The following is a 23445-nucleotide window of genomic DNA, read 5'->3' as shown; positions in this document are numbered from 1 at the left end:
TAATTCAGCACCAACCCAAGATACATTGAGCTCAGGGTAGATTACAGCAAAATTTAACATATGAAAACATACTATTAGTTTCAGGCAAAAAAATCCTACTATATAAATGAAGAGTGTCACAGATCTCTCCCGACGTCACGTCAGCCGGGTGCCGTCACTCGCCAAACAAGAGCCGCCCCGCCTGCTTCCAGAGGCAGCGGAGGAGCCTGTAGTACCGGGGGGGACCAGAGACCCTGCGGCCGCCCCTGGCCCTGCCGCCGGACCTCCCTCTCAGAGTACAAGGCCTGCCACATCTTCTTCCACTTGGCCCGGCACTGGGCCACGTTGCGAGGGTACCCCAGCCCGCAGCTCGCCGCAGATGTCCCGCAACAGCGCTTCATTGGGCAGGTGTAAGACTGGAGAGGCTGTAGGCAGCAGCAGTGGTTCTCTCTCCTTATACTTGCTCCTGTCAGCCCTCCGATTTCTGCCTTTAGCTCTGCAGTTATGAAGGCATGCTGTTCCTTCCAGCTACTCAAAGCCTTTCTAGCGTCCTGCCTCTTCTGACAGAACTTCCTGTTTCCGAGCAGGACGCTACAGTGGTTTTGGGCGATTGAAAGGAGAAGCATGGCTGCAGCACTAAAGACGAAGTCGGAGGGCTGAGAGGAGCAGGTATAAGAAGAGAGAGAACGTGGACTGGGGGGGGGGGGGAGGGAGGGTTCAGGAGTTAACAGAGAGAGAGAAAGGGGACCACGGGGAGGGGTAGGGATTCAGGAGAGCAGGAAAAATTACTGGTAGAAGGAGGGCAGAGAGATGTTTGAGAGGGACAGATGCTGGGAATAGGGGATGAAAAAAACAAGGGAGACTGTGGTCATGGAGTGGAAGGGAGACTGTGGTCATGGAGTGGAAGGGAGAAATGGTGATCATGGAGGGCAGGGGATAGCTGGTGCCAATGGAGGGGAAGTAAAGGGAAAAACAGGAGAAAACAGGAGGAGACTATGATCGGGGAGGGGAGAAATGGTGCCCATGGAGGGGAAGGGACCTGGAGAGAAAAGAGCCAGGAGGAGATGGTCATACACACTCACACTCTCTCTCTCTGAACTCACTCTCACACTCTCATTCAGACAGGCGCGCGCGCACACACACACACACAAAATATTACCTCCTGTACTTTTACAAGACAAACAGAAGCAGGTAGAAATTTGTCTTCTCCTTCCTTGATTCTCTCTTTCAGACAGGCGCATATATAAACACACTTTGTCTTTGTCTCTCTCTCACACACATAAATACTCACACACCCTTCTCTCTCTGAACTCACTCTCACACTCTCTCTCTTTCAGACAGGTGCACACACACTTTCTCTCTCTCTCTCACACACACACACACAATTACCTCCTGTACTTTTATAAGACAAACAGAAGCAGGGAGAAATTTATCTTCTCCTTCCTTGACTCTCTCTCTCTTTCAGACGGACGCAAACACACACACACTTTCTCTGTCTCTCTCTCACACACACACACACACACACACACTCTCTCTCTCTCTGAACTCACTCTCACACTCTCTCTCTTTCAGACAGGCGCACACACACAGACTTTCTCTCCCTCTCTCAGTGTGTGTCTCTCTCTCACACACACAAAATATTACAACAATAAGAGAATTACATTTCACAAATAAAACATGTTGCCCATTTAATGGGCTAAACGGCTTGTAAACATATAAACAAAGACACCAAGTCTATCTCCCATGTCCAGGTGGGATTCCTTTTAACGAAAACTAGCCCAGAAAGATGTGTGTCAGACCTGCAGTTGAAGAAGGTCAAAACAGGTTCTATCATCTTCCTGGATAATCGTTCCACTTCTTGTTCAATCTCACAATAAAAAGTTCTAATGCTTCACCTAATCTATCCTGCTGCAGTTTAAGACTATTACAACTTGCCTTACTCCAGTGAATACACAACTGACTGCTTAATAAATATGTATATTTGGATTTAGTTCACACCATTTCAATAATACCTCAAGGTGTGTTACATAGGTATTTTCTATCCCTAGAAGGTAATTTTATAAAAACTTATTTTGTGGCTAAAAGGGCTTTTATAAAGTTACCCCAGAGGTTACGTGTATAAGTACAAGCAGTGATAATTCAATTTATATCCCCCCCCCATCCCTAAGATCCAAAATACAAAATCAGTCAAAATGGAAAAAAAATGGGATCACCCAGGTGTGCTTACAATGTGTATTTTTCATCTCGATTACATGGCTTATGCATCAGCTTGGATAGGATCAGCAGATTTGTCCGAATTCGAATGAACCTTTGGATTGTATATATGAATATTTGTATAAGCCAATTTATAGACCCTGAGGAAGGCCTTTTTGGCCGAAACACGGACCGTGTAGGGTCTTGTGCAATAAATTTGGCTTTTCATATATTTTTGAGTCTGGTTCTTTTGAGTTCTTCCGTTCTTTTGTTTTTTCTGTTGTTTTTTACGGGAGAATTGGACTCTCTTTGTTGTTTCGGAACACACTGTCCACCATCTGTATTCATATCTCTTTTTTCCTCTTCTTTTTTCTCAGCTCTCAAACTTAAACATTTCCTTCCTTCTATTCATCCATCTCCTTTCTATCTGAGTATATCTCGCCTCGTCGCAGTCATCGTACCTCTCCTACTCTTCTCCGTACTCTCTTATTCCTTCTCCTGCTCTCCGTTGGGGACATTAATCCCAATCCTGATCCTCCACATCAGCTCTCGTCCTATCCATGCAAACACCTGTCCTCGTCCTATCCATGCAATGATTCCGGATGTCTCCAATCTCATCTCTATTCCCCTCCTCCCCACTCCCCTTTCTCGTGTGCCCTGTGGACCTGCCCGCTCGGTCTGCAACAAACTTCCTTTCACCCATGATCTCGTCATCTCCCGTTCCCTCAACTGCTCGCCCTAACTGAAACCTGGCTCACCCCCAACGACTCTGCCTCAGTCGCGGCCCTATGCCATGGAGGTTATCTTTTCTCCCACACTCCCCGCCAGTGGCGCGGAGGAGGCGTCGGGTTTCTACTTTCGCCCTCCTGTAGTTTTCAACCCCTCCTCCTACCGCAGTCTCACTGCTTCTCATCCTTTGAAGTTCACTCCATCCGTCTATTCTACCCGCTGCACTCAGAGTTGCAGTCATTTACCACCCCCCTGATAAGTCCCCCTCTTCCTTCCTTACTGACTTCGATGCCTGGCTCTCTGTTTTCTTGAACCCTCATCTCCGTCCCTCATTCTTGGAGACTTTAACATACACGCTGATGGACCCATCCGACTCTTACGCTTCTCAGTTCCTCGCTCTGACGTCCTCTGACGTCCACCACCCCTACTCACCAAACTGGCCATTGTCTTGACCTCGTCCTTCCTCTACCTGCTCACCCTCCAATTTCTGCGCCTCTGCTCTTCCTCTCTCAGATCATCACCTGATCACCTTCACACTTCATCACCCTCCCCCTCAGTCCCGCCCAACACTAACCACTACTTTCAGGAATCTCCAGGCTGTCGACCCTCCCACCTTATCCTCTACATATCTCTAATCTCCTCCCGTCCATCATGTCCTCCGAGTCTGTCAACAAGGCTGTCTCTACTTACAATGCAACTCTCTCCTCTGATCTGGACACCCTTGCACCATCCATCTCCCGTCCCACAAGGCGTACTAATCCCCAGCCCTGGCTGATCCCTTGCATCCGATACCTTCGCTCCTGCGCCCGATCTGCTGAACGCCTCTGGAGGAAATCTCGCACCCATACCGACTTCATTCATTACAAATTCATGCTATCCTCCTTCCAGTCCTCCCTATTCCTGCCAAACAGGACTATTACACCCAATTGACTAATTCTCTCGGCTCCAACCCTCGTCATCTCTTCGCCATCCTTAACTCCCTCCTCAAAGTGCCCTCCGCTCCACACCCCCCCCCCTCACTCTCTCCTCAATCACTGGCTGACTACTTCCGCGACAAGGTGCAGAAAATCAACCTCAAATTCACTACCAAGCCACCTCTTCCTCTTCACCCTTTAACCCACTCCCTCAACAACCAACCCAGGCCGCCTCCTCCTCTTTTCTGATATCACCGAGGAGGAAACCGCCCACCTTCTTTCCTCCTCAAAATGCACCACCTGTTCCTCTGATCCCATCCCCACTAACTTACTAAACACCATCTCTCCTACTGTCACCCCCCCCCCATCTGTCATATCCTCAACCTCTCTCTCTCCACTGCAACTGTCCCTGACTCCTTCAAGCATGCTGTAGTCACACCACTCCTCAAAAAACCATCACTAGACCCTACCTGCCCTTCCAAACTACCGCACCATCTCCCTCCTACCCTTCCTCTCCAAGATACTTGAATGCGCCGTTCACAGCCGCTGCCTTGATTTTCTCTCCTCTCATGCCATCCTCGATCCGCTTCAATCCGGTTTCGCCCTCTACACTCGACAGAAACGGCACTCACTAAAGTCTGTAATGACCTGTTCCTTGCCAATCCAAAGGTCACTACTCCATCCTCATCCTCCTCGACCTATCCGCCGCTTTTTGACAATGTCAATCATAATTTACATCTTGCTACACTATCCTCATTTGGGTTCCAGGGCTCTGTCCTCTCCTGGTTCTCCTCTTCTCTCTCCCACCGTACCTTCAGAGTACATTCTCATGGTTCTTCCTCCACCCCATCCCGCTCTCTGTTGGAGTTCCTCAGGGATCTGTCCTTGACCCCTTCTTTTTTCAATCTACACCTCTTCCCTGGGCTCGCTGATCTCATCTCATGGTTTCCAATATCATCTTTATGCTGACGACACCCAGCTTTATCTCTCCACACCAGACATCACTGCCGAAACCCAGGCCAAAGTATCGGCCTGCTTATCCGACATTGCTGCTTGGATGTCCAACCACCACCTGAAACTGAACATGGCCAAGACCGAGCTCATTGTCTTTCTACCCAAACCCACTTCTCCTCTCCCTCCACTCTCTATTTCAGTCAATAACACCCTCATCCTCCCCCATCTCATCTGCCCGCAACCTCAGAGTCATCTTCGACTCCTCCCCCTCCTTCTCTGCCCACAACCAGCAGACAGCCAAGACCTGTCGCTTCTTTCTCTATAACATCAGCAAAATTCGCCCTTTCCTCTCTGAGCACACCACCCGAACTCTCATCCACTCTCTCATTACCTCTCGCCTTGACTACTGCAACCTACTCCTCAGTGGCCTCCCACTTAACCATCTATCCCCCCTTCAATCCGTTCAGAACTCTGCTGCGCGTCTTATCTTCCGCCTAGACCGATATGCTCATATCACCCCTCTCCTGAAATCACTTCACTGGCTTCCAATCAGGTACCGCATACAGTTCAAGCTTCTCCTACTAACCTACAAATGCACTCAATCTGCAGCCCCTCACTACCTCTCTACCCTCATCTCCCCTTATGCTCCTACCCGTAACCTCCACTCACACGACAAATCCCTCCTCTCAGTACCCTTCTCCATCACCGCCAACTTCAGACTCCGCCCTTTCTGTCTCGCCTCACCCTATGCTTGGAATAAACTCCCTGAGCCCAAACGCCAAGCCCCCTCCCTACCCATCTTCAAATCCTTGCTCAAAGCCCACCTCTTCAATGTCGCTTTCGGCATCTAACCATTGTACCTCTATCCAGGAAATCTAGACTGCCTCAATCTTGATTGACTGCACTTTTTGTCCTTTAGATTGTAAGCTCCTTTGAGCAGGGACTGTCCTTTGTTAATTGTATAGCGCTGTCCAACCCTGGTAGCGCTTTAGAAATGTTAAATAGTAGTAGTAGTAAACATGTATGCAGGCATGTTCTGAGGCAGATTTGAGCAGTTTGGGTATGTTCTTTATAAAATTTACATCAGCTAGATTAAATTTCTGTTGGTTTACTCCTACTATTTTATAAAGGCTCATAGGCGTCTGTAGGACAGGTCTTTATCAAACAGGCACTATGGGAGGAATTGACATCACAGCTCTAAGATGGTACCCTGATCCCTGAACTCCTCCTTCTCCACTAACTTAAATTTGCTTTATCCCTTGCCATCTGCCTTGCATTAGCCTTAACTGTGCTTCTGAAGTGTTCTGCTGTTTTCCCTGTCCGCCTGCTGATTGATCACGTGACTCACTCTCAGTATTGACGTTAAGTGACGTAAGCCCTCTGGGGTCTTTAAATTCAACATATTGGCGGTGCCCTGCGTGTATTGTTCTACCCTATGCCAAGATTATTTTTTGAGTGAATATCTCTTTTTACAGGTTTCCCTGGTCAAGAAAATCTCCCTGCTGTTTTCCCTGTCAGCCTGCTGATTGATCACATGACTTACTCTCCGTGTTGATTTAAGCTCTTTGGGGTCTTTAAATTCAACATATTGGCAGCATCCTGCGCCACTGGCACACGCACAAGGAGCAAACAGTGCTCCTTGGGAAATCTCCAATTCTAATGATATGTGAATTAGGCAAACAGTGAGACAAATGTCGAAATGGAATAATCACTGTAGCAGTTGGTGATACGTACAGGTACTGGCTGGCAAAATTAATCCATAATTAAAGAATATTGTGACAACAGAAAAAAAAATAAAAATAAACCAAAAAAAAAAAGAAGAAAAAAACACTTAACATAGGCAGCCGAGACCCCTCGGGCCTACCAGGGATTTGTGATAATGAAATATTAACAGGACTCACAGTATTTCTTAACATGGCATAACTTGCCGCAGCTTTATTTTAAATACAAACACCATTACACTGGTATACCCAAGCCAATCAAACCTTCGGCTTACTAGCCAACACAGTCCGTCGCCATTCGCAAGACTGACCAATCATATACAGAGCTCCCCGCCGCACAGCAAGGGAGCTCAACTGTAAGCGCAGCTGTCCCAGCTGCCTAGCGTACTCCCTCAGGCTTGGGTACCCTGCCAAAGTGCCGACATAATACAGATATGTTCACGTCAACATTTTTCGGGGGGGGGGGGGGGGGGGGCTGGGTGCAGGCAGATGCCCAGACGCCAGAAGAGGATGTCTGGGCTCCGCCCCAGGGTTAGAAACCCCTTTTTGGCTCCCCACCCACCTCAGCGGGGTGTTGCTGTGCGGCGGGAAAATTCCCACCGCACCCGAGAGCTCGCACCCCACTGGCACCTTTGCGCCTGCCCGTCGGGGCAAGGCACCATGTTAGTGTTGGCTCTGTGCACCCGGGGGCACTGCGCCTTGATTTAACATAGGCAGCCGAGACCCCTCGGGCCTACCGGGGATTTGTGATAATGAAATAATAATAGGACTCACAGTATTTCTTAACATGGCACAACTTGGCCGCAGCTTTATTTTAAATACAAACACCGGGGAGGAAGTGACGTCACCGTCCTTGATGGCAGCCTAGCTCCGGGGATCCCGCTCCTTGCACCCGTTAACGGCCAGCGATACTTGTGGAGACGCTAAGCAGTGCGATTTGATAGCCCACACATCGAGCAACATGAGCAAAGCTGCTCCTGTGCGAAATAAGGACTCGGAGCGGTCGGTGAGCGGCGGGGCCAGTAAGACGCCAAAGTGCCACGAGTCGAGGGCACGGGCCTCACCGTCGGACTCGGATTGCGCGCTCTCCCTGGCAGAATCCCGGCAACCCCCTGCAAAAAAAGGTATTCCCAGTGAGCTGCGCCAGCTACTAACCGGCATCCAGGACGATATCAAAGCATCTAAGGAGGAGATCTTGGACCGCATGGAGGCGATGAGCTCGGATCTTCGGGAGCTGGGAGGCAGGGTGGAAGATGCCGAACTGAAGAGGAGCAAGCTGAGTCCCTGCTGCAGCATGAATCCCATATCCAAGCATTGGAGCCGAAACATGCAGAACTTGCGTATAAAATGGACGATATTGAAAACAGGGGCCCAAGGAATAACCTCCGGTTCCGTGGGGTCCCAGAAGGCGGGGAAACAGAGGATGTCCCGCAAATAGTCAAAACCTTGTGTACAACCCTGCTTGGACCTGAGGCGGATGCGGTGACCATTGAGCTGGACAGAGCACACAGAGCCCTTGATCAGCAGAAAGAGCGCAGGCCGCGGGACATTATCGCTCGCTTCCATATATATGAGATCAAAGAGCAGATCATTAATCGGGCCCGGAAGGTGTCAGACCTTGAATATGGTGGAGCAACAATCTCAGTGTATCAGGATCTGTCGCAATACACCTTACAACAGCGGCGCCAGATGAAGCCGGCGTTGGATGCATTGATCAAGAATCGTACGCCCTACAGATGGGGATTTCCTTTTTCACTGAATTTTGAACTGAAGGGCATCAAGCATATAGTACAGCTGCTATCGGAGGCCTGGGAGATCTTGAATGCGGCAGGATTGGTGGCTACAAGAACGGCCCCAGGGACACTGGCACTGACGACGAAAGCGAAGCTACAAAAATGGCAGAGGGTCCCTGAATCGGCAAAGCAGAGTAACCCTAAAAGGAAAACTGTGGCTGCTGAGACTTGAATGAGCTCGGGGAAGGACAGAGACACTGGTTTGTGCAGGTTGCCATGCACTGAGGAGGACCGGGGGGTCTTTGGATATTCTGTGGTAAAACTATGTTTGAACAGAGGGACTTTAAAGTAGGTATGTGAGTCCTGATTTTTGCAAGTGATGTTTCTTAAGAGGCTTATAGGGGGGTGCAGTTTACCTAGTGGAAATGCGGGAAGATAAGGAAGGAGCGGCAAGATGAGGCATGTATATACGTGTGCTGAATGTAGTGGGAGGAGGGGGAGCCTGAAAGGCAACTTGAGTGACTGCCGAGTGTGGCATGGAAACGTGGTATATGGAATACTGTGGGGCAGAAAAGACGCTGAAGTTACATGGGGGTGCGGGGATGTGGGAGGGTGATGGGCTTGGGCTGTCGGGGTTCCGGTGAGTTACTTTCTCATTTCCCACTCAGGGGATATGATTCCTCTGGTTGGTGTATGTGTTGGGGGACTGGGGGATCCAGGGGGGGAGGGAGGGATTTTGGTGGAGGGATGGAGAAAGGGTGGGGGGTGGGTTTGTTGTGTGAAGATGGAGGCTCCTACTAATGAAGTGTCTTGGTTGCCCGCACCCGCTGTAGGCATGACTTGTTTGCATACCTAGGTATGAGTGCTGATCTAAAAATGATATCTTACAATGTCAAAGGCTTGAACATGCCGCAGAAAAGGCAGAAGTTTTTCAAGGAGTTATCACAGCTAAAACCACATATAGTTCTTTTGCAGGAGACACACCTTCGCCAGGTACATGAGAAACTCCTCTCCCACTCTAACTATCCCGTGGCATTCTTTGCCTCGTCCTCTACGGGCTCCAAAAAATGTGGAGTGGTGGTGCTGATCCACTCGTCAATGGCAGCCAAAGTGGTACGGATTAAGCGAGACCCGGGTGGGCGTTTCTTGTTTTTGCACATAGTAGTGGACCAGGTGGACTTGACTCTGGCGTCAATATACGCTCCGAATGAACATCAGGACAAGTTTTTTGTTAAGGTGAAGAATGCCCTTGCCACATTTGTCCAATTCAGAGAATATTCGTAGGTGTTTTGGGGAGTTCTATCAAGCTCTGTATGCGCAAGAAATTAGCCCATCATTGGAGTCCATCACTGACTACTTGGCTGAGAGCGAGTTATCCTGTTTGACGCAACAGCAACGCGCCTTGTTGGAAGAGCCGGTGACTCCAGTTGAGATTCAGAAGGCTATCCAAGGCTTGCCTTCTTGTAAGTCTTCGGGGCTTGATGGATTCCCCGACGAATTTTATAAGAAATTTGCCCTGGAACTGGCTCCTCTCCTGGTGGACCTGTTTAATCAGATCGGCAGGGGAGAACCCTTGCCTCCATCTATGCTGGAGGCGTGGATAGCTGTATTGCCCAAGCCAGACAAAGATCCCACGGAGTGTGGTTCTTATCGCCCTATTTCACTTTTAAATGCTGATGTAAAAATTTTAGCTGAAGTGTTGGCTAATCACCTGGCGCCCTTACTACCGGCATTGATCCATCCTGATCAGGTAGGGTTCGTCTCGCATAGAAAGGCCATGGATAATATAAGGCGTGCTGTGGATATAATGTACTTGGCTCAGTGAAACCGGAGGCCTTTGTGTCTTCTCAGCTTGGATGCTGAGAAGGCCTTTGATAGGGTCCACTGGCCGTATATGTACAAAGTAATGGAGGCTTTTGGGATAGGGCCGCGTTTTTGTGGTTGGATCCAAGCTTTTTACGACTCTCCTAAAGCATGTGTGCGAGTGAATGGGGGCAACTCTGATATGTTTACGCTCTATAGAGGCACGCGACAGGGTTGTCATTTATCCCCACTATTGTTCGCTATGGTTATGGAGCCTTTTGCCTCAAGGGTAAGACAGAACCCAGATATCCCTGGAGTTAAGCCAACTGGTCGCCTTCCCCAGCATCCTGCGATGTTATTAGTGAATATTCGGTGGTTTCAGGCTTTAAAGTGAACATGACGAAATCTGAGGCTTTGAATGTCACACTCCCTGAGGAGTTGGTGGAATCTTTAAAATTTTCCTATGCTTTTCGGTGGGCCCCTAAGGGAATTCGCTACCTGGGAGTGAATCTAACAGCCAACCTATCAGACCTTTTTACAGCAAACTATAAAGGAATGGCTACAGTTATCTCTGCGGACTTGGATAGGTGGGGGGACTTTGAGTTATCCTGGTTTGGCAGGATAGCCACTGTAAAGATGAATGTGTTACCGCGCCTGCTGTACATATTCCAAGTCCTCCCGATAAGACTGCCTAGAAGGTTCCTTGCAACCCTGCAAGATCGCACAGTCCACTTTATATGGGCGGGAAGGAGGCCGCGTTTGTCGCTTTCTTTTCTGTATCAAGACAGGAAATGGGGAGGACTGGGGGTACCCAACCTGGCCTGGTATTATCGAGCAGCTCAAGCGCGTGCAGCAGTTGAATGGTTCCAGGACTACCCTGATAGACAATGGGTGTATATAGAGCAGCAATCTGCAGGCCCAAGACCACTTGGAACACTTGTATGGCTCCCAAGCTCCTTTAGATCACTTGAGGAGGGAGTGTGTCCCTCCGTCTCGGTAACACTCTCCTACTGGGACAGTCTTTTTCCAAGGAAAAGGTGTATATTATCACGCTTGACACTTTTAGCATATAACCCAATGTTCTACCCTGGGATTGAAAGAGGAGTATTCACTAGATGGTATGGGGAAGGATTGAGAACATGGGGGCAGTTGTTTGAGGGTTGATTCCTTGCTTTCATTTGGTGAGGCTGTGGATCGGTTCCCGGTGGTGGGGAGGGACGAATTGCTTACCTTCAACTATCTCATTCAATTAATATGGAGGCAGTTCGGGAGGTGGGTTTCTCGGAGCAGACACCTTTGGAAGCAGGTATGTGAAGGACCTGCAACAACTAGTGGTTTAATTTCTTGCTTATATAGTTGCATTAGGCTGCAATCTCCACGATACATACTTCATAGAAGGGGGTGGCAGAGGGAGTTAGGCCTGGAGCTGACAGAGGTGGAGTGGGAGAGAATAGAGCGGGCCGCGGCGGGGGTGTCCACTCATGTGTCCTTTAAGGAAAACGCTACAAAGTTGCTGTTTCGGTGGTATCTGACGCCTGAGCGTCTTCAGCGCATTTACCCTGCATCTTCAGTATTGTGCTGGAGAGGTTGTGGTGTCAAAGGCTCTATGGGGCTTATCTGGTGGGAGTGTGTAAAAATAAGAGCCTTTTGGAAATCGATACAGAGTAGGTTACAAAAGTGGCTGGGATGTCAGATCCCTTGGAGCCCTGCCTTTTTCCTGTTCTCGGCCAAGGTGGCAGCCTTTCACATGAGCAACACGCGTTGCTCCGGTATGCAACAAGTGCAGCTAGGATTGTAGTAGCCTCTTGCTGGAAGTTGCCTGCGACTCCTCCATTAACAAGATGGCTTTATAAGCTGAGGTATGTCTGCAAAATGGAGAGGCTTCTAGCGGAGCGGCGTAACCAGACACATAAATGGCGCAAGATCTGGGAACCTCTTATCACCCATGTATAAAGGGAGATAAAAGTTAGGGTTTTAGCAGTTGGTTGGGAAGGCTTGGGGGGGGGGGGGGATTAAGGGTGGGGGGAGTTGGAGTTTCTGGGACTTTTGAAAAGTTTATAAAATATTGAAGTTCTAGTCTGTTATCTTTTGCAAATTGGAACAGCAGTATGTAGAGCTCCTGTTGGCGAATTGGATTGTGTGTATGTTTATGTTGCCTTTTCTATGGTATTTTGTATCGCCTGCTCTAATTGATAATAAAGACTTCATGAAATTAAAAAAAATAAATACTGTTGCTTTAACAACATATCAGTCCCTTCCGGCTTACTAGCCAACAAAGTCTGTCGCCATTAGCAAGACTGACCAATCATATACAGAGCTCCCCGCCGCACAGCAAGGGAGCTCAACTGTAAGCGCAACTGTCCCAGGCTTGGGTACCCCGCCACCAGCAGCTGTAGCCTGTTGTGCCAAAATTACAGTTTCTAACACGTTCTGCAAATCGTTATTAAACAGGTTATTTCCAATTTCGGATAGGTGGGTACCATCCCTCAAAAAAAAAAACCTTCGCACATCTCTTCAGCCCAATCGTGTGTCACTTGCCATCCGTCCATGCCCATAACCCAAGACGCGATTTGCCTATTCACTTTCTTTCTGGGCCTGCCCCATAGCCTCCAATGTTTGTGACGCCATCTAGGGATTATGTCGGACCAGATTATGATGGTGTGGGGAAAAAAGGTGAAAAATTATGGACAGATCTCGCTTAGCTGCACGGACCACTTCGATGCAGGAAAGGGTTCCAATGTCGTTCCCGCCTAGGTGTATGACAATGGCAATCGGGGAGGCCAAATTGGCCGCTTGGCGCTAGAGTAATGGGACCAACTGAGCCCATTTCATCCCTCCAACTCCCATCCAGTGCACTCTTACGCCTTTTGAGGCCAGGCTCAAGTCAGAGCCGTACGGTCTTGCTTCGGCCCGGCGGGCAGCCCATTTGATAAACGAGTGTCCGACAATCCACACACTTTTTGTCCCATGTCGCCCCCTGCAATATAAAATAGCGGTTGGTATTCAGTATTAAACGGAGCCCTTCTCTAATGTAAACCTTGTAAGCTTCTGACTTCCATCTACCCAACTTTTTAATGGACGGAGGTGGGAAACCCAAAGCTGCTGCGCATGTGGTGGCTCCTATCCTAAATGAATGCGTCCCGAAATTCCCAGGGTCGTGGATGAGTCTGTATTTGCCAGGATCCTTTTTGGGGATAATTGCTAATGGGGACACTATGAATCTTTCGAAAGGCTGATTAGGAAAGGGCCTGCAATCCTCCCTAGGTTCAATGCTAAATAGCAGTAGTAGTAGATTCACTTCCTTATTGATTCTCTCACGAGCCACCAGGCGTAGGCGCGTTACCAATGTGGAGTTCCTAACCTCACCTCCACGCCTGGTGCTGTAGTAAGGTATTCTAAAACCTTGACTAAATCCTTCAAGTATGTGGGCGTCCTTTCTACGCGGGTATTGTGATAACCACGGTCGCATAGTGGTTAGGTTGACCGGGGAGGGGGCTTTATATCTGTTAATGGTCTTACAGTTGGGCTGCAGGCTTGTCAGTGGCTTTCTTTGCGCACTTGTTGGCAGGATGTGGGGCCCCGCAAGTGGCACACGCGTGTTTGAATCTGCAGTTTGGCAGGGAGCAGGCGGATTGGTTAAAACGCCAACAAATCCCCCTCCTGCGCTCCCGTTGTTCTCCCCGTGCCATTGAATCTCCCTGGTCGAAAGGGCCTGCCCTGTGCGCTAATCGCCGTCCCTCTGTTGGTCATGGTGTACAACCAAAGGTTGACATCCTTTGACCCTCACCCCAGCGAGGCATTCTCCTCAATCCTGTCCCTGTATTCCTCATCATATTTCAACCATCTGTAACCCTCATAGTCCTTGTATGACTGCATTATGCTGTGAGCGTATGCCAGCACAGGGTTGTATTGCGTTGGGTCAGCGTGACCGGCTGCATCTATCACCCTGAGGAAGGCCCAAAGCCAGTTAAACAGGGATCTAGGCGCCCCTTTAGCCCGTGTAACTGCATTCTCCTTTCTTTCTTTATTCCTTTTCTTACCCCTCTTCCTTCCTTCCAGTACCTGAAACACGTCAAAAAACTTTTTCTTCTTTATCTTTTGTGAGAGTGCAGGTGAAAGGGGATACGGGAAGGCACGAAGAAAGGGGGTACAGGGAGCCAGGGAATCCCAACGGGGCAGATTTCATGTGCACAACACCCACATTCAGAAAGCTGGGCTACCGGAGGCAGAGAGGTTGGTTGGGTTAAGGAAGAAGGGGAGGGAAATACCAGTCCAGAATCCTTCTCTTCCCCACCCGGCTGTGCAAGAGGTAGGGGAGGAGATAGAAGATTGGGAAATGGTCTCTGAGGAGGGTGATGAGGGCCAGCTGGAGAGATTGGGGGCGGGGGAAGAAGAGGAGGATAAAATAGAGATTACTGAAGGACTAGGGGAGGAACAGATGGAGATTGGAGCCCTGGCTCAAACCCAAAAAGCTGCTGAAAGAGGGTGGCTAGCTGTACCTTGGAGAGACTGGTGGAAGACCGGAGGAGAGAGGCTGAGGCACTGGGGGAAATCTCTACTAAAGAGGAAACAGGTACAGCCTGTGGAAGAAAAAGAGAGCTGGGCACAATTGAAACCCCAGCCTGAACCAGGTGGGAATAAAGCTGTGTAACCGTGCTGTAAGAGGTGCAAGAAAGACTGTGTAAACTGTTTCATACTAAAAGGTCTGGGCTGCAACCTACCAAGCTATTTGGTTTTTCCCTCTGATAATGTACTGTTCCTAAGTGAAGTAATCTGAGCTAAAGTGAAGTGAAGTTATATGGACTGTTTTTGAACCTGAATTTGACTGTGTTGAACCTGAATTGTGCTCTGGGCTGCTAGCCTAAACAACCTGGAGTGAAGGGTGTTTATTGTTTGAAGCAAGAAAATAAAAGCTCTTACTTATAAACATTGGGCTTTGAATGTGCCTCTGTGAAAGGAACGGAGGAGGAAGTCCTGGGAGTTCACAGGCCTGGAGCCAAGGCTCAGAGGAGCCAGATTGCTGTGGAGTGAAGGCAACAGTCATGTGGAGGAAGAGGCAGCTAAGCAGGGTCGAGCCTGGCTGGGTCCTGGATGGGCGACCCAGCTACACTTTTTTCTGGTTGATTTGGGGACCATCCTCCATTGGCGAAGTAGGGCAGCCAGCTGCGGGGGACATTCATCCCTGGCACCGACAGCCCCACCTGTGCCCTGCGTTTCCTCCTCCTCATCCGATGAGGAAGAGGAGGATGAGGAATCGGAACTGCTCTCATTGCTAGAGTCTCTCCACTTACTCTTCTTCCTTCCCTTCCCCCTCTTTTTATTCTTCTCTTTCTTGTCTTTCACAGGCCTCGCATTGTCGTTAGCGGGCATGACCTGACCCCCACTGTCGCCCTCTCTCCCTGAGTGTGGGCCCTGTCTCCCCATGATCGCTGGGCTACATCCTTCAATCCAGCCCGCCCCCTCCCCAACATTCACATCAACATTTGCATTGTATCAGGTGTGTAATCCGCTGGACGTACCCACGGTATCTGTCATCGGGGGATATCTCCACTCTGTGTTGTCTGCCATGCCTCGCGGCTCCCCCTTGCTCGATAGCATTGGGTTTGGCCCTAGGGTGTCACCGTGTTGACTGCCCCTGAGTGCGGGTTCCCGCCCCGCAATAGGTGGTTTAGGGCACAGGTAGCCAGGGTCTGGGGTGGCCGAGGACGTTGTGGGTGATGGGAGTGGGGCAGCGCCTTTTGTAAAGGCTGGTTGCCGGGGCTTGTAAGGGGTGGCATCGTAGCCCGGCCATGCGCCATAGTATGGGGATTGCTGGGGGTAGACCCCAGCTCTGGCCATATGGTAATAGGGCTGAACTCGGATGCTGCCATTGTCCAGCCATTGTCCCCGGGTATTCCGTCACCTGTGCTACGGTTTTAGCAGTCTGCTGAATATGTGCAGAGGAGAGGGAGGAGTTTAGGGGGAAAGATAAGAAGCTCAGTCTTGGTCATGTTTACATTCAGATGGCGCTGAGACATCCAGGCAGCAATGTCAGACAGGCAGGCTGATACTTTGGCCTGGATTTCAGCTGAGATTTCTGGTGTGGAGAAGTAAATCTAGGAGTCATCAGCGTAAAGATGATACTGAAAACTATGGGATGAGATCAGAGTACCAAGGGAAGAAGTATAGATGGAGAAAAGAAGAGGTCCCAGGACAGATCACTGAGGTACACCAACTGACAGTGGGATAGAAGTAGAGGAGGTGCCACTAGAGTACACACTAAAGGTATGCTGGGAGAGCTAAGAAGAAAACCAGGAAAGAACAGAGCCCTGAAATCCAAATGAGGACAGCGTATCAAGGAGTAGGCTGTAATCAACAGTGTCAAAAGCAGCAGACAGACCGAGAAGGATGAGGATAGAATACAGACCTTTGGATCTGGTCAGGAACAGATCATTGGAGACTTTAGCAAGCGCTGAACAAATGAGTAAGGGTTAGAAGTTAAAAGCAGCATCAAACAAGTGGGCTTTTAGCCTAGATTTGAAGACAGCCAGAGATGGAGCTTGACATACTGGCTCAGGAAGTCTATTTCAGGCATATGGTGCAGCAAGATAAAAGGAACGGAGTTTGGAGTTGGCGGTGGAGGAGAAGGGTGCAGATAAGAGAGATTTACCAAGTGAAAGGAGTTCCCGAGGAGGAGAGTAGGGAGAGATAAGAGTGGAAAGGTACCGAGGACTCGCAGAGAGAATGCACTTGTAAGTCAATAAGAGGAGCTTCAACTATATGCAAAAACAGATACTAAGCCAATGAAGTGACTTGAGCAAAGGGCTAATATGAGTATAGCAACAATAAGTACATAAGTATTGCCATACTGGGACAGACCAAAGGTCCATCAGGCCCAGCATCCCATTTCCAACAGTGGCCAATCTACGTCACAAATACCTGGCAAGATCCCAGAAAAGTACAAAACATTTTATACTGCTTATCCCAGAATTAGTGGATTTTCCTCAAGTCCAATTTAATAATGGTCTATGGACTTTTCCTGTAGGAAGCCGTCCAAACCTTTTTAAACTCTGCTAAGCTAACCGCCTTTACCACATTCTCTGACAACAAATTCCAGAGTTTAATTACACATTGAATAAAGAAATATTTTCTCCGATTCGTTTTAAATTTACCACTTTGTAGCTTCATCTCATGCCCCCTAGTCCTAGTATTTTTGGAAAGCGTAAACAGATGCTTCACATCTACCCGTTCAACTCCACTCATTATTTTATAGACCTCTATCATATCTCCCCTCAGCCACCTTTCTCCAAGCTGAAGAGCCCTAGCCGCTTCAGCCTTTCCCTCATAGGGAAGTTGTCCCACCCCTTTAATCCATTTTTGTCGCCCTTCTCTGCACCTTTTCTAATTCCACTACATCTTTTTTGAGATGCGGCGACCAGAATTGAACACAATATTCGAGGTGCGGTCGCACCATGGAGCGATACAAAGGCATTATAACGTCCTCATTTTTGTTTTCCATTCATTTCCTATTAATACCTAACATCTATTTGCTTTCTTAGCCGCAGCAGCCACTGAGCAGAAGTTTCAACGTATCATCAACAATGACACCTAGATCCCTTTCTTGGCAGTGACTCCGAACCGCGGAACCTTTCACGACGTAGCCATAATTCGGATTCCTCTTTCCCACATGCATCACTTTGCACTTGCGCACATTAAACGTCAGCTGCCATTTAGACGCCCAGTCTCATAAGTCCTCTTGTAATTTTTCACAATCCTCTTGCGATTTAACAACTTTGAATACCTTTGTGTCATCAGCAAATTTAATTACCTTCACTAGTTACTCCAACCCTCTAGGTCATTTATAAATATGTAAAAAGCAGCGATCCAAGCACAGACCCCTGGGGAACCCCACTAACTACCCTTCTCCATTGAGAAAACTGACCAGTTAAACCCTAATCGCTGTTTTCTAACCAGTTTTTAATCACACAACAGGACAGTACCTCCTATCCCATGACTCTCCAATTTCCTCTGGAGTCTTTCATGAGGTAGTTTGTCACACGCCTGTCTTTCGTGAAAATCCAGATATACAAAATCACCAGCCTCACCTTTACCTATGTTTGTTTCACCTCTTCAAGAAATGTAACTAGATTGGTGAGGCAGATTTCCCTTCATAAAACCCTGTTGACTTTGTCTCATTATCCATGCTTTTGAGTATGCTCTGTAATTTTGTTCTTTATAATAGTCTCTAGCCATTTTGCCCGGCACCGACGTCAGACTAACCGGTCTATAATTTCCTGGATCTCCTCTGGAACCTTATTTAAAAAAACTGGCCCACCCTCCAATCTTCCGTGGTACTACGCTCGATTTGAAGGATAAATTACATATTACTAACAATAGTTCCGCAAGTTCATTTTTCAATCCTATCAGTACTCTAGGATGAATACGATCCGGTCCAGGAGATCTGCTACTCTTCAATTTGTAGAACTGCCCCATTACATTCTCCAAGTTTATAGAGATTTCATTTAGTTTCTCCGACTCGTCAACTTTGAACCCCATTTCTGGCACCGGTATCTCTCCCAAATCTTCCTCGGTGATGACCGAAGCAAAGAATTAATTTAATCTCTCTGCTATGGCTTTGTCTTCCCTGATCGCCCCCTTCTACCCCTCGTTCACCTAGCGGTCCACTGGCGGAATATACGTCATGCAGCAGAATTGAAGGGGAGAGAGATAGCTTAGTGGGAGACCTGTGAGAAGCAAGTAGCAATAGTCTAAGGGAGAGGTGATAAGAGTGTGGATAAGGGTTGTGGTAGTGTGCTCAGAAAGGGCAAATTTTGGTGATATTATAGAGAAACAACCTGTCTCAAAGTGTGTGTTTATTGGAAGACTGTGCAGTATAAGCTGTAATCTTGGTTGGGTCTTCAGACACCACTGGACCCATGGATCTACTTGCTTAATAGACTGGTTCCAAGAGCACCCTTGAGACAGCAACATCTTATCCAATATTGTCTTAATGCAGCAGAACTAACTCTGGTTACTGCTTGGAAATTGGAGACTTCCACCTGCTTAATAATGGATTACAAAACTTTGGTTTCTAGTGGATATGAAAAAGACCACAGCACAGCGTAACAAGACCTGGCTAAAAGGGAGCTCATATGGGAACACTTTCTTACTCACTGCTCATAGAATTTGCTTATGGACATCTATTTGCATAGCCCAGTGGAGGAGGCAGGGAATGTGGGGGGAGGGGGGAAGGGTTTATATATATATCTCTTTAAAAATTAGAGGTTCCTGTTTTGGCCTTTATGTTTGAGGAGCGATTTGTTTTACATAGTGTATATTTTGCTTCTTATACTTGATGTATATATTGCCTTTTCTTTGTAACACTGACTTGAACTTCTGATAAAAAGATATCTAAAGACAAAAAAAAAACAAGCACTATGTTGCCTTCACACATACAGGGACAATTTTATAACAGGTTATCTAAGTCTGTACCTGAGGCAACTGAGGGTTAGCAACTTGTCCCAGGTCAAAAGAAGAATTGGTGAGATTTAAACTCTAGCTTCCCTGGTTCTCAGCCCGCTGCTTTAATATTTTCTATTAAGCTGCATTGCAATGGCAGAAGGAAGTAAGTCCAATTATGCTCAAAATAAATTAAGTGCTTATCTGTAATCTAGCAAATATAACCCATCATAATGTATATTGGACTTCTACACAGTCATTTCAGGATCCCCAATATTTTAGAAGCAAAAGGCACTAAGTTCACTGCAGAGAAACCAAGTAAAACATATTTTGCCCAGTTTTCACAAATCAACCAGAACAGACTTACTTCCTTCTGTCACTGCAGGGCTATAGTTTATTAAGAATAAGCTGGTTGGTTTGGTAGTTTTATCCTGCTCTTTTGACCTTCCAGTTACAATCAAAAAGAGATAGGATATGAAACTATGGAACTTAATTAGCAACATCATAAGAGTTATCCTCCATTTATATTCCCTTCTCATTTATTTTAATCCACTCATTGTAGAAACAGTCTTCTTTAAAGGCCATGCACCAGGACTTCTTCCAAACACTGCAGCCATGGGTGATCAATCTGACCTTTAGGTGTCACCACTGCACAATGCCTGACTCATGCCCCTCAAAGCTGTGAACTCTGCTTCCAAGACATCACTAACCCCAGCTAACCCAGGGCTTGATGATCCAAGCTATTACGAGTGTAAATATGTGGTTCATGTCAGGTTTTGCACACTATTGTGTGCTGAATGCTTAGAGGGCTTCAGTGTGAGTGTTAACGTGCATGATAAAGATGGGTGTAAATTCTATGGGTGGATATTAATGAGGTCAGTAAGTATGCTTAGACAGAAGCACTGCAATGTGCAGAAGGAAATGATGGCCTCCAATGCCGAAAATTTTCCACTAGGTCAGGGGCAGTATTGAAGGTTCTGAGGAAAAGATTTCTTGTCAGTTTTTCAGACTGAACTGCTGGTTTTGTCTTCTTGGAGGTTCCTGCAAGTTTTAAAGGCAGATGGGGAACGACAAACATGTGCGTGTGACTGAACAAAACCAAAAGTAAAAGCACACATTTGCACCTGTTCTGTGCCCAAACTTGAGCCCTGTAAAACTTCCATGTGCTAGTACCATTTGTGAGGCTAATACTTAGATGCTGAAGGATAAGCATACAAGAATAAGCACCGATGTATGCTAACACTTCTGTTTTGGTCTGCGCATGTGCACAAGAGCCACACTTACCGCAAACCCTTTGTGTGCGTGTGTCAGGCATGTCCCTCCCCCCACTTCCGCCCATTAGATGCGGTTTCACTGAATGTAAAATTTATGGTAAAATTATGTATCATACCTGATAATTTTCTTTCCATTAATCATAGCTGATCAATCCATAGACTGGTGAGTTGTGTCCATCTACCAGCAGGTGGAGATAGAGAGCAAACTTTTGCCTCCCTATATGTGGTCATGTGCTGCCGGAAACTCCTCAGTATGTCGATATCAAAGCTCCATCCGCAGGACTCAGCACTTAGAGAATTACACCCACGAAGGGACACTCTGCCCAGCTCACCACCGCCGAAACGGGGGAGGGGAATTAACCCAGCTCATCCCCACACAAGTGGGGGAGGGGAATCCGTCCAGCTCATCCCCGCGGAGCGGGGGAGGGACACCACACCCGCCGATGCGGGGGGATCTGGCTTATCCTGCAACCGCAACAGGAGCTGACTGACCCTAACACCGCCGAAGCGGGAGGGGTACAAAGCTGCCCTACAGCCGCACGAAGCGGGAGGGAGTGCCGGCAGAATTTATGTCTCAATCCAGCCCCGTAAAACGGAGGGGAGAGGAATGCAGCAGCTCACTGTAACACAAACTCGTCTCAACTCTTGAAGAATCCAAGTGAAAGAAGAACTTGAACACGAAGTCCTCCTGAAGTAACTGAAGGCTAAACTTGAACCTAAAATCCAACCAGAATATAAACAGTACAGATATCTGGGAAGGGCTATGGATTGATCAGCTATGATTAATGGAAAGAAAATTATCAGGTATGATACATAATTTTACCTTCCATATCATCAAGCTGATCAATCCATAGACTGGTGGGATGTACCGAAGCAGTACTCACCCAGGGCGGGACATAGAAATCCCTGACCGCAACACTGAAGCTCCAACCCGGGCCTCCGCCCGAGCAGCCACAGTCAAGCGGTAATGCCTGGCAAAGGTATGGGCCTTCCCCGCGGCCACCTAAGCCGCTGCAATGGCTTCCTTGCCCATCTTGCCACTGTAGGCTTAGAAGCCTGCAGACCCTTACGAGGACCTGTAAACAGGACAAACAGATGATCCGATTTCCGGAAATCATTGGTCACTTCCAAGTATCTGATGATGACTCGTCTCACATCCAGAAATTGAGAGCAGAGTATTCCTCTGGGTAGACCTCCCTACGAAAGGAAGGGAGACAGAGCTGCTGAATCACATGGAAGCGAAAAACAATCTTGGGCAGGAAGGAAGGCACTGTGCGAATAGTCACTCCTGCCTCAGTGAACTGCAGAAAAAGCTCTCGACATGAGAGTGCCTGGAGCTCGGAAACTCTTCTGGCTGAAGTGATAGCCACCAAAAAGACTGCTTTCAACGTCAGGTCTTTCAGAGATGCCCTCAACAAGGGTTCAAAAGGCGGCTTCTGCAATGCTCTTAGCACCAGGTTGAGATTCCACGCAGGCACCACTGAGTGCAGAGGAGGGCGCAGGTGATTAACTCCCTTGAGAAAGCACACCACATCTGGCTGCGAAGCCAGGGAAGCACCCTTCAGGCGGCCCCTGAAGCAAGCCAGAGCCGCTACCTGAACTTTCAGGGAACTGAGCGACAGGCCTTTGTCCAGACCTTCTTGCAGGAACGCCAACACTGAAGAAATTGGAGCAGTGAAGGGAGAAAGTGAGCCTGCTTCACACCAAGCTGCAAAGATACGCCAAACCCTGGCGTAAGCAGTAGAAGTAGAGCGCTTCCTCGCTCTCAGCATAGTGGCGATGACCTTGTCTGAGAAGCCCTTCTTTCTCAGACGCTGCCGCTCAATAGCCAGGCCGTAAGACCAAAGGGGGAGGATCCTCCATCACCACGGGACCCTGATGTAACAGGCCCTGCTCCACTGGCAGCCGCAGAGGATCGCCGACTGAGAGCCTGATCAAGTCCGCATACCAGGGACGTCTGGGCCAATCCGGACCCACCAGGATTACCCTGCCGGGATGCTTTGCCACCCGGTCTAGCACCCTGCCCAACATGGGCCAGGGCGGGAACACATAGAGAAGCTCTTGTGTCGGCCACTGTTGGAGAAGAGCATCTACTCCCAGGGATCGAGGGTCCCGTCCTCTGCTGAAAAAGCGCGGCACTTGGCAATTGGCCGATGACGCCATCAGATCTAGGCTCGGCTGGCCCCAGCGCTTCGTGATGCCCAAGAACGCCCGAGCAGATAGCTGCCACTCTCCGGGCTCCAAGGTATGGCGACTGAGAAAGTCCGCCTTGACATTCATGACTCCGGCAATGTGGGCCGCTGACAGCTGTTCCAGGTTCGCTTCCGCCCACTGGCATAGATTCATGGCCTCCTTGGCTAGAGGGGCGCTCTTGGTACCTCCCTGGCGGTTGACATAGGCCACAGCCGTGGCATTGTCCGACAGGACCCGTACAGGCTTCAACACCAGTACCGGGATGAACTCCAACAACACCAACCGAATGGCTCTGAGTTCCAGGAGGTTGATAGACCACTTGCCTCTGCAGGAGACCAGAGCCCCTGCGCTGTCCTTCCCAAGCAGTGGGCTCCCCAGCCCATCAAAGAGGCGTCTGTCATGACGACAATCCACTCCGGGGTCACCAGAGGCATTCCTGCAGACAACTTGTCTGTCTGCGTCCACCAGCTCAGCGCCTTGCGCACTGCTGGGTCCAAGGGAAGGCGCACAGCAT

At 48.6% G+C, this 23445-nt stretch overlaps 1 protein-coding gene across 3 annotated transcripts in view; it reads right to left on the bottom strand.

Moving 5' to 3' along the window:
• DIP2B (disco interacting protein 2 homolog B) overlaps window positions 1–23445 on the bottom strand; it is a 596277-nt gene that overhangs the window by 154743 nt on the left and 418089 nt on the right. The window lies entirely within an intron of this gene.

Source organism: Microcaecilia unicolor, chromosome 3, assembly GCF_901765095.1.
Source record: "Microcaecilia unicolor chromosome 3, aMicUni1.1, whole genome shotgun sequence".
Classification (NCBI taxonomy): domain Eukaryota; kingdom Metazoa; phylum Chordata; class Amphibia; order Gymnophiona; family Siphonopidae; genus Microcaecilia; species Microcaecilia unicolor.
The sequence above is the reverse complement of the archived record's forward strand: the minus strand, read 5'-3'. Positions and strand labels throughout refer to the sequence as shown.